The sequence below is a fragment of the Calonectris borealis genome, chromosome 1, assembly GCF_964195595.1.
Source record: "Calonectris borealis chromosome 1, bCalBor7.hap1.2, whole genome shotgun sequence".
Taxonomy (NCBI): Eukaryota; Metazoa; Chordata; class Aves; order Procellariiformes; family Procellariidae; genus Calonectris; species Calonectris borealis.
This window is the reverse complement of record NC_134312.1, coordinates 124730300-124745969: the sequence shown is the minus strand read 5'-3', so window position 1 is coordinate 124745969 and position 15670 is coordinate 124730300. Positions and strand designations below refer to the sequence as shown.

Sequence of the window (15670 nt, the reverse complement as noted above, 5' to 3'; positions counted from 1 at the left end):
AATAAAGGAGTAACTACTTTGTCTCTGGGAAGTTAATACATTATTTTGTGCATTTTTGTTTTGTTTTGTATTTTCTGTTAAAGATTTTAAGATTCTCTGTTAAAGATTTAAAAATATAGAAGTACCCCTAAACATGTATTACTACACGTGCATGTAAAAGTACAAACACAAGGAAAGGCAAACAATTAAAGAGACATTATGATCTGAAATTTGACTTTCATTTTAACTTAGGAAATAACCGGTAATAAGTTTAAAAGCAGAAGAAATACAGAATTCTGGTAGTTAAGATTTCAAAAAGAAAAGTAACTTGTTGGTATCAGATTTGTCCATTTGGTCTCAATTTGTAACGGAGAGCAGTGCAAAAGATAGTAGTGACAAGTCAATTGGACTTTTAAAGTGTGTTTTGCTTAATACTCAAAAAGGCAAACCACAGAAATAAACTTTTGTTTACAGCATAAACTTTAGCTTTTGTCCCTTGATGTTACTTCTATATATTTAGATCCTGAATTACGTTTACCTTCCCAAAACAATAGGATACAAAATAAATGGAAAAGAATTAGTGTGCTGAGAAAAAGCAGATTGCCTCTGGATGATAAAGGATCTACTTATATATTGTTTCAATAGACCAACTGATATGTCTAGTAAAAACAGACAAGCTTTGATGCATACAAGCCTGTTTTCAGATCTAATAAAAGATATTACCTCTCCTTACAAGTTCTGGCTTGCTTATTGCCTTAATACCATTCTGGCTACAAAGACAGTGTTATTGCTCAAACATTATTACTACTACTAACCTCCCAGCTAAAATAACACTACTACTACAAAAGTCCTAGTATGAGTTACTTCATATTTATCAAATATAATTTAAATGTATGTAATCTTTCAGAAAGGCTATAGGGCTACATAAAATACAATATGGCATAAAGTTGATCTGCATTATGTTCTGAAATGACCTGTCACAGTGAGATAATGGAATAGCAATATAACTGCAGTTACCAAAATTCAGTCTTTACGAATCAGCAATGTAAACTGACATTTGCTTACTATACTGTTTCATGAAAAGACAAATAATGATTTTTTTAGGGAAGTTTTTGACAATGGGAATTGTTTTTGCAGGTAACTGGCTATAAAATATAGATAGCTGAGAAAAACTTCTGGCAAAAAAGAAGAGTGGAGTGACAAACATGTAACTAAAGGTTCCAAAATCCTACTACTTTGCACGCTGCACTGTTAAGTTCCTCTTTAGACTGAAAAAAAATTTTCAATCCCAACAAAGAAGAAGAAAACTGGTTTTACAAAATTACATCCTTCCTTCTGTACATATTTTTAGATTTAAGTCTTTCTGACAAGCTATTTTATAAAGCTTGGATAAAACTATCGATACAAGATCTGAAATGGATCTGTGCTTTGGCTCAAATCACATTAGCGTGTTTGTTTCAAATTTTGTGGTTTACTCTCAAGTAATGTTTTTCTATTGTGTCTTTCTCTCTGATCACACCTCTGTCTTTTTTTTTCCATTCCAAAACTGCAGTAGTAGCCTTTCTCCTATCAGACTACTCTGTTTTGAAACTTTTCATGGTTTCTTAACGATACTGGTTTCACATAATCCTGTTGTCTAGCTGTCCCTCTGCCTATCAGTTCCCCTTGAGCCCTTCAGCCAATTTTGATAAACTTTGAACGAGGGATAAGGGCTTCCAAAGAGACGTTAATTCCTACAAATTTTAGGAAGACTGTTAGCAAGAGGAGGAAGGAACGCAAAAGAAGTGACCACTGTTGGAAAGGCAAGTACAATTTAGTTATTATACCTCCTATTTGCTATTAGCTAATTAAACTCCTGACTAGTCCAGCATATTTAACATAAAACAGGCACTTTAGCATGTGAGGGATGTAATTCAAGGTTGGAGGGAGATCGGGGTTGGAAGGGTGTAAGATGCTCAGCCTCAAGAAAAGCTGCTTCAGTTCTACTGCGCACACAGCAACTCTTGTGTTTAGAAACCCTATGTAAGTGAAAATGACCGTCACATAATACATAACGGATATAATTTTGTGAACAGCAGCCTCCTTCAAGTTTATACTGGTGCAACGACAAACACCCTGTGTGCAGAGATGCATCCAGAAAAACTGATAAAATGGCAGTAGTTCGTGAATCTACAAAGTTTCTTGCAGTTTTTTGACAACGTTCTCATCTAGCACGCTTAGGAATAACATTGACAAGTTTTAAGAAAAGTTCCCTTCTTCCCTCACTCTACTCCTAAGGCTGGAAGGAAGTCAGACTTCTTCAAGGTTCATGTGGATGAAGAGGACCATATGGTTGTCAAATCAATTTGCTGAACTCTGTCCAAATCCTGTGAGACGGATGCTTTTCACATGGACACCACATGGTTTATCTGAGGACAGTTCGGCTACGAACCAACTAGACAGGAAAAATAAAGTATTCTGAATTGCTCCCTCTCCAAAAGATGGATGAGATACTCTTTTGGGCCTGTAAATAGAAGTATTCACAACCAGTCTCTGTGATATTTGGTAGACACACACAGAATTTGTTTATGCTATTCATTTAACAAATAAATGAACAACAGGAAAATGCCACACCATATTTTTCATATGATAAGAATTGTTCCTGATCAGACACCACTCTTTCTTCAATGTAAGAGACCACAGGTCCCTACAAAATCTTTTTCTTATCAAATTTCTATGATTTCTACCTAAGCATGCAATCTTTGGTACCTCTAAGTATGGTGCATAAATTGGGGTTAACTGCTTCTATGAGTCTTTCAAGAGAGACATTACGCTCACTCCAACATCACTGTTAACATCTCATACAACCAGAAATCGAAAGTGGAAAGATGGAAAGTTACGTCTATGAAGAGAAGTCTTACGTTGATGCGAGGAATGGTAATTAAAGCAGCCATCTCAGGAGAAACTAAAATGTAATGTCCATACTCGACCTTTATTTGTAACAGAAAAGAGATACAGCATCACTCCAGAACAGTTTTTGCAGCTTCTTGATACGTTACTTCTATGGGATTTTTTTTTCCTAATTTTGAATGTTAATTGATATGTATAGTGAGTACTGTCTGATACTTCAGGGTGACACCCTCCCTCCCCGCCCCCCGCCGCGTTTTTTAAACTCAGGATAGTATGGAAGGTAGAGATTACATCTGAGTTTTGGAACACATACACAATAGCTAAATTTTTAAATTTACTGCATTTGGATTCTGGCTTTGTTCCATATAGACAAGCCTAAATATATGGTGTCTAAATATAGTAATTATATGCTAAACACTTTAAACCCATCTTAATTATTTGTTATTGGAATAACTTTATTGGGTCTTGCTTATCAATTTAAGGGATACAGAGGCCAAAGTTCTCACTGAGGTGCTTGGCATTTTCCCATCAGATACACTAACCACCTGCCACGTCGGCTAGAAAATATAGATGTATCAGGGCCCTGAGGGCACTAACAGGGCCTCTCGGCAGCCTCCCCTGGGGCCTCCCTGTACCCCTGCCCAGGACCCCATTTCAGCCCAGCCAAGCACGGAGGTGCCCGATGCCCAGGGCTGGGGCTGCCCAGGTGGCCCCGGCTGCTCCTGGCTGGGGCAGTGGGACGGGCCCGGGCTGCCAGGGCCTGCTCGGGTACCCTGGGGAGCCCCCGATGCCCCCGGCCCCAGGGAAAAGCTGGTCCCTGGGGTGCCCTGATGAAACCCCTTTCCCGTGGGGAACATCTCTGCACATCTGTGGAATCGTCTTTCATTTTCATCGTGCCTCACCCAACCAACGGTACGCAACAACACGGGCGCCGGGCGCGAGTGTGAGAGTATCAGACACTGTCCACCACTCATGCTCTATTTGGGACTCGTTATTATTCCCAGTATGAAAATATTATTTAATCATCTATGTAACGTTCTAATGTTCTGTTACCACTGTGAGATAATTATGCTTTACATGAGGAATGACAATTGTGAAAAATAGGAGTTCTTTTCTGAAAGGGACGACAGCCTACCATCCGACCTTGCACAAAATGGCACAGACCCACACATTATTATTGCCAAAATGCTGGCCAAAATATACGCTGCATAAACCAAAGATTCGGGCAAGTGCAAAGTACTCTTCTCCTTACTGGCACTCACACGCAGGCTTAAATAAGTCAATGAAAAATAATGTAAACCAAGAGCACTACTCATGCGCTTAAGTGATTTACTGGATTGGGCCCAAAAATATTGAAAATGTTGCAAGATTGACCCCTTACAACAAATCTTAATGTCCAGGCAGTAACTTGTTTGATTTCCAAGCAGTATTTTATCTTCTTTTGAAAGGAAACTTTCCTTATCTGCTACGCTGCCTATTTTGTTTTCTGAGAGTTGGTAGATACTACGTAATGCAGCGTCTAAGGGGCTGAACCGGTAGGAAAAAAATGATCTTTCATTGGTCTGTGGTAAAATTCTGCTTTCTCTGTTATTGCTCTTTCACGCTACCCAGTTGCAAAGCTCCATAGCATTACTCTGCATCAGCAACGTTATAAGTTTAATTTTTGTCTACGGAGCAGCGCGGCGTCAATCAGAGTTTAAGAACTGGGGATGAATGCATCTATTAACATAGAGATTTTCTAAATTCTGAATCATTCCCTCACCAAAATGTTTTGTTTTTCGTTTCCTTTGGGTTAGTCAATGAACATAACCAGCTAGTTTGCAACTGGTTTCACTTTTTGTTTGATAGGCTGACAGCAGTGCGTGAGCTGGGAGCCTGCAGGGAAACGCTTCCGTTCCCCACATTATCCCACTGAATTAAAAATGTTGCAAAAGCATTTCTAATCATACCAACAGTTGTGTACAGAGAGGGATTAACCAGAAGGACTACTGAGGAATACATTAGTCTGTCATAATTCTCTGTGTGGACGCTTACTTTAGAACAGTGAGTTTTGTGAGTGCCTACTGACTTCTGTCTTCACACCATGGATAGATACCCTTCCATCAGCAATTGATCTCACTCATATCCTCATTTCCACAGTTGCTGCACAAAGATAAACCAGTAACATTTATTTGCAGTATCAGGGGGGTGGAGGAAGAGTCAATCATCTTTTCCAAAGGCAAAGCAGTGTTGTACAAGATGAGCCACGGCAATGCCCCCAGAGAACTCTGGAAGCCCGAACGAAGAGGGACTGGCGTAGATTTTTGCTTGGGAGCAGAGGAAGAATTCCTCAGTCAGGTGTGCAGTTGTCTTGTTCAGTAACCACAAAGTGCCATTGCCGTCCCAATATCTCCTTTTATTTTGTGCCATAAATAGCTGCCTACTTCAGCCTATCGTGACCTTTGATTAGCACGGCTACAAGCAACTGCTGGTCTGTCAAAGCACTTCAGAATATACTTTCAAAAGAGGAAGGAGGTCAAATATAAGTCGTGTATTTTTTTTCCCCATATAATTTCCCAAAATTCCTCCTGTATCTCGTTATGCTTCTGCAAACTGTACATAAAGCAGAATCTAAAATCAGAAAAATACCACCAAAGGACCTGGAAAGCTGAAGAGGAATCAGTTCTTAGTTTGTTCCAAACCTAAGGTTTCAATTAAATTAATCAGAACTTCCACTCTCTCTCTTGGCTGAAAGAACGCTTCTTCACAAGAGGGAATACTTGCTACAAGTTGTACCAGTATTGTTTCCACAAGTATTGTTTGTATGGTTTTTTTTTGTTGACTTTTATGTGAACTGACAGTCAATTCCTTGGTGGACAATTGCCCACATTACAAAAATCCACTGATGTGTCACTGTTTGGCTCTGCCAAAAAAGCCATAGTAGTTAGAAGGAACACGATATTTGGCCTGTCATCAAAACAGGGGTTTACTTAACAATAAAAAGAAATGAACATCAATAAACACAGCAGTTTATTTTTAAGGATAAGAAGTGTCAAAAAATATACAACAAACAAAATATACAATTGTTTGAGGTGCCATCGTGCCTCTGTAAGTCATCATAAACAGTGAAGAGATCGAGGGAGAACACTGTGGCAGGCAAGGAAAGTTAAACGCATTATAGGTGCAGTAATTTTAAACACTTTCCCAGGAGAACAAACTGGATAATTTGGAAGTAGGAGGGAAAGCCTGAAATAATTGATAAGGGACAAAAAAGGAGAAAGGAGGCCACAACAACAAGCTCAGAGGCATGAAAATCACTGAGATAAAAGGGCTGTTCTTTCTATGATTACACGTATTTATGACCCAAACATGAATAGGTTTACACTTATGCAGATTTTCACCATGGTTATGGCTTGTTTTTACTGTTGGTGAAGAAAATGCATGTAAAACTATTCTTTCAGTAAACTGCTGCATTTGTACAGTGGTGAAGCAGCCGCATCCTCTGTCTTGCTTACTGAGTGGTTAATGCAGAGACGTACTTCAGATTTCCTTCCCAAATAATACAACCTAGTGATTAGCAAAAAAAGGACTAACTCTAACTTTGTTAAAATAGGAAATAACAGTAGGTATCACCACTTGGTTTTGAGCTCTACCTTTTTAGAGAAAAACACCCACCCACAGCTCCTGCAATGAGCAACCGGTATTTTAGTCTTTGTCACTGCGTGGTCCAAAAGATAAACATTTTGCAAGAGAGTTAAGGCTGTTAGCCCTAGCCTCTTGAGCAAATTCCAACCCATGTGACCTAAATTCCTTCTGTGTTTTCAGCTGGATACTGTATTTTTCACTTCCTGCTCTGAAATTCTTGAATGATGTTGTTAAAATGAGACTTTGACCTTGGAATACAGACAAACAAAACAAAAAATTAAGCACCATTTCAGGTACTCTCCCAGTCCGGGTTCCCCATGTCTGCCAAATTTCTGTCCTTCCACAAGGCATGCTTTCCTATTTTTTCCAGGTTTTAAATCCAGGTTTAAAGTCTCCCCGATTGCTATATAAAGCACCTACATAGACTTGGATTCTACGGACTTCACACTTATAAAGTTGCCACGCACCTAAATGTAAATGTATTAAAAGATGAAAAAAGAGCAACAAAAGACCCATTTGGCTTTTTAAAATGCTGGTGACCCCTAACCAGGTACCCGTTCTGAGGGAGGCAGCGTTTCAGTGAGGAACGAAGCCACCCCTGCGTGCACCTATGTCACCTCCGAGGCCCTGCCTCAAGCCCGATGTCAGACGGCGGGCCCGAGGCCTAGAGGGGCCCAGCGGCACGCGAGCTGACCGGTGCAAAAGCCGCCCCAACCGCACCGGACGGCCCCGCCTCTCCCCCTGCTTGCCCAGCGTGTTCCTGGCCCCGGGCGGTGAGCGGGCACGCCGTACCGCCTCCCACTGCCACGGCACCCCCTACCCGCCCGCCCGCCCCTGCCCCCCTCCCCCCGGCTTTGTCCGCCCGTCCTCCCGTACGGCGACCCGAGGGCGGAGCGGCACCACCCGCCGCCCCTCGCAGGCCACCCCCGGCACCGCCAGGCCCAACGGGACGCGCCGGCGGAGGTGCCCCGGCTGCCGCCCCCGCCCCGACAGGGCCCAGCGCGGCGGCAGCGGAGGAGAGGGCCGGGCCCAGACGGCCGCGCTGACGTCATTATCCGGGCCCTCCGCGCGGTTCGCCCGGCGGGTCACAATGGAACACGCTCGAGCCCAACCGACGTGAAACGGCCGCGCGCGCGCACACGCGCCGCCTCGCACACGCGCCACCGCCTCCCGCTTCTCCCCCGCCTTCCTCGCGCGCGCTCCCTCGCCGCACACATAAGGGTGGGGGCAGGCGGGCCGCGGCCTGGGCCTCGCCGCTGCGGCGTGAGTGACAGCCCGGGGGGACGGGGGCGGGGAGCGCGTCACGCCGTTCGGGTGGCGGAGCCGCCGCCGCCGCCGCCGCTGCTGCGCTAGGTCGGGGCCTGCGGCGCGGGCCGGGCGCGGAAGGCTCTGCCGGGGCGGCCATCTTGCCCAGGGCCCCGCCAGACGGAGGTGCGCCGCCGCCGCCGGGAGCGCGAGGAGCAGCCGCCGCCGCCGCGTCTCGCCTCGCTCCCTCCCCCCTCCCCCGTCTTCCCCTCCCCCCGCACGCACAGGAGCCGTCAGCGCAGAGCGCTCCAGCCGCCCGGGCCGGCCCCTCCGCTGCCACCTTCCTGCCTGCCTGCCCCCGCGCGCAGCGGCCGCTACCGCCCAGCCGAGCCCCGGGCCCCGGCGAGAGGCGCGGGCTGCGTGTGCGCCCCCTCCCCCGCGTGCGCCCGGTCCCCGGACGGGGCGGAGCGGAGCGCGCAGGCCCCGGCCAAGCCCCAGCCGAAGCTGAAGCCCAGGGCCGCCGGGCAGGAGCTGGTGACGCAGGAAAAACGCCCCGGCGGTGCCGCCGGCGCCGGAGAGAGCGGAGCGGCCAGGGCCGGGATCTGAAGCGCGGGCAGCGGCGGCAGCTTCGCCCTTCCTCCTCCCGTCGCAGTACACGGCGCCCGCCCGGGGGGGGAGACCGGGAAAGCGGAGCCGCCCCCTCAGTCAGCCGGCTGCACGCCCGGGATCGCGGGGCCTGGCATGAGACTCTGCCCTGCTGGCTGCCTGGGATGAGGCAGTCGCCGGCCGCGCTCCTTCGGCAGCACCCAGGAGGGCACCGGGCCGTCGCAGCAGCAGCCGCGGGACAAGGGGAAGCCGTGCGGGGGTGAGTGGCGGAGCGCTGTGCCCGGGCGGGGCCGGGGGCCGGAGCCGAGGCCGGGGCCGGGACGCGGCGAGGCGAAGCGGCTGCGCGGGGGCAGCTGTTTGTGCTGCAGCCGGCCGCCGCCGTGCGGAGCGGAGCGGAGGGAGGCGCTCCCCGGGGATGGGGCTCCCCGGGTCGGGGTGCGGGACGGCGGGGTGCGGCGGGGAGGAGGGGGTGAGCCGGGCCCCGCGGGGTGGGGGGTGGGGATAACGGGCGGCGGGTGGCGGCAGCGCCTCCTTCGCAGCCCCCGGCGTGTGGCCCTGCATCGGTGGTGTTTTGGAGGGCAAGGGAAAATGGCTGACGGCTCCTCATCCTCTCCCCGGCTGCCGGGGGGTGGAAGTGCTCCCCGCCCCGCGGCCCTCGGGGGGCTCTGCCAGCCGCCGGGCGGCTCCTCCCGCCGTCCCCCCGCGGTGCCGCCGGGCGAGGAGGGCCCGGTGGCTCCCCGCAGCGCTGCACCCAGCTTTGCCTCCTCTGGTTCTCGCTTCCCTTTGCACCGAACGCCATTACTGAGGTGGAGTGATTGGAGCCGTGTAGGCCCGGGCGACGCCTGGAAATAAGGCCCTGCCGAGGCGCTTTTCCTACAGTCTCAATGAAAAGCACCAGCACCAGCTCCTTCACGCCCGCTGTAAACATTATTAACACGTAGGCCACTCCTCTAGTCTCGGCTTCCAGCAACCCTATTTCGATGCACAAAAAACGTTTGTGGCTTTTCGCATCTTCTTCCTCTAGCTCACTCTGCCGCTTCTCGAAGTTATGTCTTGGGGCTTGTCTGCTGCGATTTATTTTAGGCAATATAACCCTCTCCCCTTGTCTGAGGTGTGCGGTAGGGGTAGTTGCATGCAGTTTGGCCACGGTTATTCTTTGTTATTGTCCTCAAGAAAACGGAGGATTTCACCAGTTGGATGGGTTGTTGGGCATTTTTTGTGTGTTGCTAATCGCTCTATTAATGTGTGCTGTCCCACTTTGTGCGGCATTGTTTGTATGAAGAGAGAATAGCTTTTGAAAATTATTTATTTTGTTCTTAAGTGATTTTGTTCTCATAGAAGCATGCAAAAATGTTGAGGTGATTCTTAAGATGCCATATTTCATTTTCAGGTTGCTCCCTCAGAAATCCAGTTAAGTATTTTCAGGATGTACAGTAACACACAACCGTCCAGGAAAGAAAAATCTTTCAGAAAAGAATTGTTCTACTTAAATGTTCAAAGGACTCCAAGGCTTACTCTAGACATATTGTGTCTGTCTCAGCTGTCTTCATGTTGTCTGTACAGCTTGATTTATATTCACAGTTCTGCAATTGTATTCATATCACTGGATGTTGGTACCAGCCCAAAGACCCTCTGAAGTCACAGGCTCAAAGCTAGCACAAGGCCCACTTTTGCTGACCTAGTTGCAGAACTGGGGCCTGTATTTTTAAGAAGTTGTTGAATTTAGATATTAATATGCAGTGTTAAGTATACTAGTGGCAACACTTGTTATGACAGACGAACTAGGTAACCTGTGTTTTTCAGGAGGCTTCTCAAATGCCTGACAAATGGATATTAAAATTGTTACGTTTAGGCAGGGACTATTGATGGGTGTTTGGAGGATTGACCTTTATTGATTATGGAATTGAAATGGTGTCTCTAGTAAGAAAGATTTAGGGGTGACTGAAATCTGTAGGCAGCTAATCTTATTCGTGATATTTTAAGGTTTTACTTTGAGAAATTGGCAGAACTCCTCACAATAAATGTTCCTAATCGAGTAACATGTTCATTTCAGCAAAACCCAAGTCATACATGAGGGTGTTAGGGTTTTTTTTTGTTTGTTTGCTTGGGTTGTTTTTTTGCCTTTTTTTTTTTTTAAAAAATAATGCTCTTGATTCTTTGAGTTGAAGTAATGTTTATTCTTTGAACCAACAAAGTACAGTAGCTAATATCAAGAATTTTGGGGAAGCATATAAAATACATGTATTGATTATTCTGTTGCAATACCCTGGACAACGGTGATGCTTAATGATCGCCTTGAACAAAAAACATAAACATAATCATAAAGCTGCGGTGGAAGAAACTCAAGTATCAGCATGTTTTTTGGGGTGAGGGGCGAATCTAGCTAAAAATAAATGTAAGATTGTATCATAGTAACTTTTTCCCCTCTCTCCCATATCTTCTGTACTTCTCTTTTGTGTAGGTTCTCTTAATGGTATTTCTTTTGGGTAGCCTCTGTCTTAGTCTTTCCAGGCTGCTGCTTCATGCCTGGCAGAATTTGCCCTTGTGGGGATACTGCTGCCCATTGAATTGACAGGAAGACTACATCTGGAGGTGGTAATCAATAAGGATAGAGGTAGCAAAACTGTTTACTCTTTCTGTATCTGTGGAACACTGTCACCCTTACATAAACATTGTATTTCCCACATCGTGGTGCATTTGTACTCAAACAGACCAGTGCAACTACTCTCTGTTCTAAATGCACACTTTTAGGTTTATGCATTTTATTAATATTCTGGAATTCTTACAAGTGAGACTCGGGATAAACAAAAATAGTGGATTAGTGTCTATTCAACAAAATTAAATAGACTTTTAAGAAAGTAAAGGTACCTGTAATACCTTTGTTCCAAGACATCTTACATTTAAAATTGAAATTAGTTTAGGGCTTTCCAATATCAATACAAGTTTGGGTAAAAATGGATAGGAATTCAGTTATTTATTAGTTTGAACAAATTACTTTTAAATGGCTTTAAAGTTATGTTTCTGACAGGTGTGTATTGAAAATATATTAAGTTCCATGGGAAGTATTTCTGTCCTTCCTGCTCTGGTTTAGAAACAAGTTCAGAACTTATTTCAGGTATTTGAATGGCAAGCACTTTTGTGTTAGGCAGTACTCTGAGGGTTTTTTTTATATATATAAAAAACCTCTCCCCCCCGACATATTGTTTTATATATCCTAAGAGATCTAAAAACTGTAGGTATATTTTGAAAACATCCTGAGCAGGATAGCCTCATTTGTGAAGTAAATGAATCAAAGGTGTCCCTTACTGTTTTTCACTTAAAGCATGGTTTATTTAGTTTTTTAAAAACAAGCCAAACCCTGCAAAATCCCCAAAACCATTACACTTACTTTAATTCTTTTTCTTGTAATCACAAATGTTGTTTAATTGAACCAGTAGTCTTGCTTATCCAGTACTTGCAGAGACCAGTGTGAAGTGGTTGTCTGAAGATGTCAGGACCTTTGCTGGGTTTTCTGTTCACTTGAAAAGCTGTACATGTGAAGGCTTTTGTGTCCTTTAGAAAATTGTTTCCCGGATGTTAGCATTAGTATTAATCTGAATGTGTGGACATGGTTTGTCTTGTTCAGGTGTCTTAAGTTTTTCTTATAACATGGATGTGTCTCCTCTTGAAACTCTGTGTAACTGCATCCGGTTTTATTATCCATATCACCCTTGTTTAAAATCAGAGTTCAAAATTTAAAGCTGTACTTGAGGGTATGTTTTGGGAACACAGCTTGATGATGTCTATCTTTTGTTGTAGTACCTTGCCTTTTGCAAAGCTAGCAATACTGTGTGCTGTTGCTGTAGACTTGTCTTATATCGTACATGATGTTTGTGGTATATAAATACACAACACTTCTATTTATTTTTTTTTTTTACATAACTGAGCTTTGTTATGCATATTGTCTCCCTAACACAAACCTAATGAAAAGAGAATTAAAAATTAAGCTATACTGCTATACCTGCCCTTTATCATCAGTGTAGAACATTCATCACAGTCTTTTTTTTGCTCAGTTTTTCTTAAGAGATTCTTATTCTGCAAGATCCAGTAGTGATGAATGTCAAATGCTTAGCTGTCTTGCCAAGCAGTTGGTTATGTTTAGGAAGAGCAGTTTGGTAAATTTTTGTATTGCTGAATGGCAGTTAAAAGAAACAGTCTTTCCATAGCAGAAGCAAGGGATGGAAGGATGGTCTTCCATAAGCGTATGCCTGCATGCCGTGAGACTTGAATTTTTCTGCCTGGGAAGTTTGAGCTACTTTGGATTCATATGTTAGAAAAATGCAGTGACGTTTTTCATCTATTAAATTTTGGTTTTGTTCTCTTATTAATGTAGGAACATCTTAAAGTTCTCACACTGTTATAATGAATTACAGTTTCGTAAAGAGTTGAGATATCTTTTTAAAACAGTTATGTTGTATTGGCTGTCTCTGTTATGCTTAAGGCTGTAGCATGACTTGAAAACATGGTTAACAGAAATTCCCTCTGCACTTCATGACAGAACCATGTTTTGATTTCGATCTTCTTGTTTAGAGTCTTGAATAGATAGACAGTGGCAGAAAGCTGTTCTGTCATGACTTTGCACCCTCAAAATGTCAACTACTGCATTTCTGAGACATTACAGTGTCCACTTGAGCCCATTGGTGCTTTGAACACTTCCTGTAGATCTGGTTTGGTAAAAATCATTTAAAATATTGAGTGTTGGTAAGGTTACAGGAGAGCTGTTAATAACTTTCCCCACAATAGAGGAGAGGAGGAAGGTAAATGAGGTCTTAAAGTAGCCAGTTGTGACTTAGTGCAAAATCTTTTTGCTTCTTTTTTTTCTTAAGGGAGCTTAACAGCACAGGCAGTTCCTTCTGCATTTTCTGTTGTGAATTTTCTGATGCTTGCTTCATTTTATAAGAAGCCATTAGTTGCTCATTTTATTTGAGAGTTGAATTCAATCTGCTTGATATCAGAGCTTTTTTGTTTCCAGCTGTTGACATGTTTTCAAATAAAAATTAAAATGCTGGGAATAAAAACGATTTGGATACATGTATGTTCACAGGCTTGCTTTCTAAAGGAAACATTACTGATGTATGGTTTTCTTAAAGGATTAGTTAGCATTAACTGTAAGAATGATTACTTGCTTTTTATTAACTTCTTTGTGTTAGTACACCTCCAAAAGTGATCCATGGGATGTAGATTTAAAATCTAGTCATGTTTTGAATACTTGTATTTTCAACTTTCTTCATGAAGTTAAAATGAAGGCTGCTTTAGAAGTAATGGATAGCTATCAGGAACATTATCGTGGGAAACTTTTATTTGTAGCATCCTTGATCTGCTTACAAAACCAGTATGTAACCCTGTTTTGTGATTTAGTTTTCCTTACACATGTAACTGCCAACAGAAAAATGTGATTTTCTTGCATATAGATCTTGCATGGACATCTTAGCAAATCATACTGTTTGGTAGTTAGCGTTTAGCCATGAATTCACTCATAAGAGGGGAATTCCACATTGCATCATGCCTTAAAGATGTACATCTGTGAATGGAGAACTCTCACAGAAGAAACCTTTTTTCCAAATTTTTTTTTTAAGCTGAGATTCAAGAATATGTTGAAGGCAAGACACAAACATGTGACTCCTTAATGTTTGCTCATGTCCTCTTCTCTCTGCTATAAGCTGTAAAAGACTTCCCTAGTATTTTTTTAACAGAGTGTTGTTCAAATGAGTGCTTCAAAATAATGAAAGGTACATGGAGGGAATTTCAGGGCTAACTCTTCATTAAGCTTTCATATAAAATACCCAAAAGTCAAGTAATGGAAAATTGTCCCTAGAAGAGCCTTTGTTTAAGACAAGTAAAACTTTTTTGTGACAGCTGAATGGCAACGTGGCGTGACACAAAAACGTACATTTTAAATTCCATAAGCTTCAATCCTGAAATCACTTAATTGCTGTTTAACCTTTTCTCTAGCTTCAGTGGGACTAGGTATAGGAAAAGGAAAAGGTATTGTTTTGTCTTAGGGTGGTCTTAGCTATAATGCTCTGAAATGGTGAAAGAAGAAAAAGGAGATTGTTTAGAAATGTATTCAGTAAATTAAAAACAGTAGTGATATGTGCCAGGTAGGATTCCCCTGTTACCAGACAGGCTTTTTTGGTTGGAGGGGAGTGTCCTTGCTAGCACTGTGGTGTGGGATAGTGGTGACAGGCCTGTATTGGCTGTGGGTGGAACTTCAGTTTTCTTGTCCGGAAATGAAAATTGACAGTGAGGGGAAGAAAAGTCTCTTACTTTTCTAATATGAGACTGAACGTTGTTGTCAAAAATATACTGGTATCTCAGTATATGAGCCTTGCATCTTTCGGTGTTTAATTTTTCTGCTGTCTTAGCAATGAAGTACTTCAATGTGTTTTTGAATAAGTTTCAACAGAACAAGTCCATGAATTTGAAAGCTAAATAAGAAAGGTGGATCTGGCTTAGCTTAATTTTTAGGTGAACAGGTTGGTAAAAGACCAAAATTTTCATAAACTAAAAGCTTAAACTATAGGTTAAACTATATTTTATATTAGACTTTGTATATTTCTGATTTAGAAATAAAATGTTAATTGTTTGGTGATTTCTGATGTTTCCTTTTAATGCATTTTCCTGAATCCTTTAGCTGTGAGGATTTCCATTATAATTTTTTTTTTTTTAATTGTGACATAAATTCTCTGGAGCTTGAAGGTGAAAACTCCAGTGACTCGTTCTACAGTTTCAGGCTCCAGTTTTGCACAGCCCTCCGTATGCCTTGACCTGTCTTTCAGACAGTGCTTTCAGACAGTGGGACCTTAAAATCCCAGGTCTTTTCCTGACTGCTTATAACTGTGTGTGTGTGCGCACACACATGCGACGGGACACTTTAAGTGTACTGACTTTTTTCCCTAGGTGAGGTAGTAATGTCAGATTTCTTAAGTGCTTTATAGCTCTCTCGCTGTGTTGGAGTTTCTTCATTATACTTCTGGTAATTAGGCAGGAAGGTAACCTCCAGATTGCTTGAAAATTCTTACTGTTCATTATTCTTGTAGCAGTTTGCCGGATTGCTGTGGTTGACAGTTTGTAATGTGTCTAGTGAACATGTAACTTGAAACATTAATTCCCCTTGCGGCATTTGAGGAGCCATTAATTCCTTTTCCTTTCCTTCCATGTTTTAGGATTAGGAAAACAGAATTTTTTTCATAAAATGAAAAGCTTTGAAGTGAAATGAAAAGCTTCATTTTCATCAGTGGCAATGGATGCAGCAAGGTTAGCATAGTGTTAGTAAAACCTTACTCTA

The 15670-nt window shown here is 43.3% G+C and overlaps 1 protein-coding gene across 4 annotated transcripts in view; it reads left to right on the top strand.

Moving 5' to 3' along the window:
• The first annotated feature begins 8232 nt into the window (after positions 1 to 8232).
• The window catches only part of USP9X (ubiquitin specific peptidase 9 X-linked), a 109609-nt gene continuing 102171 nt past the window's right edge, over positions 8233 to 15670 (top strand). For 3 of the 4 annotated variants that reach the window (XM_075173969.1, XM_075173963.1, XM_075173985.1), the window contains exon 1: positions 8233 to 8602. The gene's annotated coding sequence lies outside the window, so the exon portion shown is untranslated. The remainder of the gene's footprint in view (positions 8603 to 15670) is intronic. The other variant, XM_075173977.1, reaches the window with a different exon arrangement.